The sequence below is a fragment of the Triticum aestivum genome, unplaced genomic scaffold, assembly GCF_018294505.1.
Source record: "Triticum aestivum cultivar Chinese Spring unplaced genomic scaffold, IWGSC CS RefSeq v2.1 scaffold109343, whole genome shotgun sequence".
In the NCBI taxonomy this organism is placed as follows: Eukaryota; Viridiplantae; Streptophyta; class Magnoliopsida; order Poales; family Poaceae; genus Triticum; species Triticum aestivum.
Window position 1 is genome coordinate 5,810 of NW_025231269.1, and position 3,952 is coordinate 9,761.

General features: G+C 45.4%; 1 long non-coding RNA gene across 2 annotated transcripts; it reads right to left on the bottom strand.

Annotated features, from left to right (window-relative positions):
- Positions 1-5: 5 nt before the first annotated feature.
- Positions 6-2,912, bottom strand: LOC123175782 (uncharacterized). 2 transcript variants are annotated; one of them, XR_006488133.1, is made up of 6 exons: positions 2,482-2,912; positions 1,730-1,919; positions 1,037-1,616; positions 728-962; positions 603-642; positions 6-73 (listed from the first exon to the last, which is right to left on the bottom strand). It is a non-coding gene; the product is annotated as an uncharacterized lncRNA (long non-coding RNA). The 2 variants fall into 2 exon arrangements; XR_006488134.1 differs by lacking the exon at positions 1,730-1,919.
- Between the last annotated feature and the right edge of the window lie 1,040 nt (positions 2,913-3,952).

Sequence of the window (3,952 nt, forward strand, 5' to 3'; positions counted from 1 at the left end):
TGATACTTACTGATTAATAGCTCATGGGTGGGCGCCTTCTTCATGCCTAGTTAGAATGGAGAAATTGCGCGTGCTGCCATATTAAAATATAGTTAGTCAAGATCTTAATAAAGATACAATGTACTATATCGGCCTAGAAACAGGATTCAGAAATAGCAACTTTAAAAGCAACTAGCAATGTATTATGCTCTGTTCTGTACTATGGATGTGCTAATTGGAGTTTTATGTACCGCCAAATTTAACTATTATTAAGAAATAAGCAGCTAGCAGTGTGAGCAAGATACAATGTTCAGACAATTTAACTATTATTAAGAGCAACTACCAGTGTTCTGTACTAATTGCAGAAAGTAGGCGGCTCAAGTTTGTTCAATTTTAAAGACTTGATTATAAATTCCTCAGCAGGTGTGCTCTTACAGTTTCTGTGTTACTAGTTTTAGGGAATCTGTGCAACTAGCCTATTGCTTCCTGATGCGAGACTATGCTCTCTGAATGCGGACCAGATTCCATGATGCACTCTTTATGCACTTTGAGCTAGGAAGCACCAAGAATATACTCTTGTACAGTACCAAGTGGTCATGATAACAGTGGGATCACAAAAATACCTTAGCGGCGAGATGATGAAGATGCCCCTGGCTTGTAGGGCTTCATGTAACAAAGTGATCATGAGTCAGTATCACACATCAAACAATTCAAGCCAAGTAGACAAAGCACATACTGTTGGTGATACCTTGCTAGATGGCCATGCAATGGACCTTGTGACTGCATCAGTGACAAATCGTAAACCATCATATTCATAAGGAAGCGTAGCATCCCTTCTGATCACAACATTGGCAACAACCTCATAAGTGCTGGTCCAAGGGGATCCGAGCCCGCAATTATGTCTGGACAACTGAGATAATTGCTGCCTTAGCAACAGGAGTTTCAGGACCAGTCCATGCATATAGAAGCACATCCATACCAATCTGAAAAATGATTATTTTAGGAACATGAAAACAAAATAGGATTTAAATATATAAACAGGGATGAGAAGATCTACTAGTATTTCATCTTGATGGGATTTGGAGCTTTTTGCAGGGGGGCTTTGCAATAACTCTTCTACGAACAAAGGGCTCTTCATCATCATCTTCATCATCGTCTTCATCATCTTCTTCACCATCATTGTTTTCCTCATCTTCAACTCTTGAGTTCTATCAGACAACAATATGGAAATAGAGTTATCGCATGCAAGATGGATTATTAATTGAATGTAAAGATGTGGAAATAGTTCATTACTCGTCGAGAATTGGAAACATGCTGCGAGCTAGGAGTTATAAACATTAGAGGATCGTACACAACACTTCTTTTCAGTATCACTTGCTTTAAGAACTAATCCATCTATATCTGTCCTAGCAGAAAGAGAAGAAAAACCTGTGTTCCGATCTTTATAGTTGAACATTCAGAATATCACGGCCTGTCCAACCAAAATGCGCACGCTAAAGAAAGGAAAAGGATGATTTGGTACGTAGTTTGCATATACTACTCGGCATTCTGACCTTTGCTCTGTCTGAAGAAGATTTGGTTGGTTCGCTGGCATTTAGCTTGCTTGCGGTGAAGGCAACAGACAGCTGATTTAACACCTGCAAGGACCAAAACGACGATCTAATTGCAGCTTGCCTAGCCTCATTTATGATCCCAGCTATTTAATTAGAATTCTATTACTGTAATTGTTTAAGTGAGCAATGGTACTGACCAATGTGACCCGTCCCCAGGTATATATAATACTCCTTTGGTTACATAGTACTCCCTCCGTCCGAAAAAGATTTTTCGGACGGAGGGAGTATATGTTCACAGAACAGGTAGCAACTTCCTTTGGTTACCACAGCACCAGACTTGATCTGAATGTTATTTGGGGAAGGCAACTGTCTCCCCTAGGATGATTACTAGATGAAATCAAAGAACATGAATATTTTGGCTCGCAGCATGCAAAGAAAATAAATGGAACTCTACCTCAAGATTTTTATCCAAGTATTGTGAAGAAAAGAAAAAAAACCTTTATCACGATGCAAATTTATGATGCATACAACCCAATATTATATTAGTACAATAGATATATCGACTGGATGGTCAAGCTATTCTAAATTCAAGTGTTGCAAATACTACATGGAAAGTCTACACACTTGCTGGTTCTTTACCATTTGACCCGTGCTGGTTTCAACTCATGCACTTTCTTATGATACGAGACTTCATCAGAACAAAGGATCGGAATATTAACAAAGGCCTACATCACTAGTTCCCTTGACACGTCATGTTTTCTTTTGACCAGGTGGTTTATTATAAAGGGAGCACCCTTTCCCTCCCATATCACTTACTCTGATGCATCAATTTCAGACAACAAGGGATTGGGAGGCACTCAACTAACACACTATAGAATTCAGACTAAATATATGCATAATAACCGGAGAAAAAGAGAGATGACTGAATAGAGGGAGGAGCTAGCTGTACCTCGCCCGCATCGGTGCCCTTGCCCAGCCAAAGACAGAGGGATGCCGTTGACCAGCCGCACGCTGCCCTGATCCAAATCGCGCCGCCGCCGCTGCGTGTGTCTTCTTGAGCTGGATGCTCGAGATGGGGGAGGTCGGGCCAGGGAGGGTGGCAGCAAGTTCACTGGATGGAGGCGGCCACCGCGAGAGAGAGCACGAGGGCGTGGAGCCGGCGGTGGAGAGGTAGGACGGCGTTGGGCGGCGCTATAGGGCAGTACGGCGTGGGGCGGCGCTGCAGCGGCAAGGAGGCGTGGGGCGGCGGCGGGACGGCGTGGGAATCGACCGGCGGTAGCCCCGGGCGGCGTGGCCGGAGGTGGGAGGCGTGGGGATCGACCCGCGTCGGGCGTCGGCGTGCGTGGGGAACGAGAGAAGCTAGGGATTTCATGGTGGGGAATGAAAGGACCGTGGGGCGGCGGCGTGCTTGTGATTTTGGGAAAAACTTCGTGGGCTGGGCCGCTTATTGGCGCTAAAAGTTCGGCTTTTCACGCGCAAGGCCCATATAGGATCCAACAGTCGGTCGGGGTTATTTACCGACCGATAGTACGTAGGCCATAACAAAATTCCCGACCGTCTATTCGACGGTATATGTTGCAGCATTGCCGACCGACAGCTCGTCACTGAATATAGGTTTCCCGACCTACAGTCTGTTAGAAAATTTTCTGGCTAACTATGGGTCGGCAATAGTGACCTTTTCCCAACAAACGACGGTAGGGAATTCTAGTGCGTGGTGTAGTGCTACCACCAAATTAAGATGGCAGAGCCCGACCAAGCCGCAACGGCATTCATCACTCCATACGGCCCATTCTGCTTCAACACAATGCACTTCGGCCTCAAAAACGCCGGCGCAACATATCAGCGCATGATTCAGACATGTCTGTCAAACCAGATCGACAAAACAATGGAGGAATACGTAGACGATGTGGTCGTCAAAACCAAGCATGTCAAAACTCTAGTAGACGACTTGAGGCTCACATTCGATAATCTCCGAACATATGACATCAAGCTCAACCCGAAAAAATGCGATTTCGGCGTACCAGCCGGAAAGCTCTTGGGCTTCATTGTATCCGGTAGAGGAATTGAAGCAAACCCAGCCAAGATCCGAGCTCTGTCACAATTGGATATCCCAAAATACCTCAAACAAATACAAAGATTGACTGGATGCGTGGCGGCTCTAAGCCGCTTTATCTCTCGTTTGGGAGAAAAGGCATACCCCTTTATCGCCTCCTCCGACGCATCGAACACTTCGAGTGGACAGATGCCGCCACAACCGGACTCGAGGAAATAAAAGCCATATTGGCAACAAGCCCGGTCCTGGCCGCGCCCAACATGGGCGAACCAATGCTATTATATATCGCGGCAACTCATCAAGTTGTAAGCGCGGTGCTCGTTGTCGAACGAGAAACGGACGGACACACCCCCCTTCAAAAACCAGT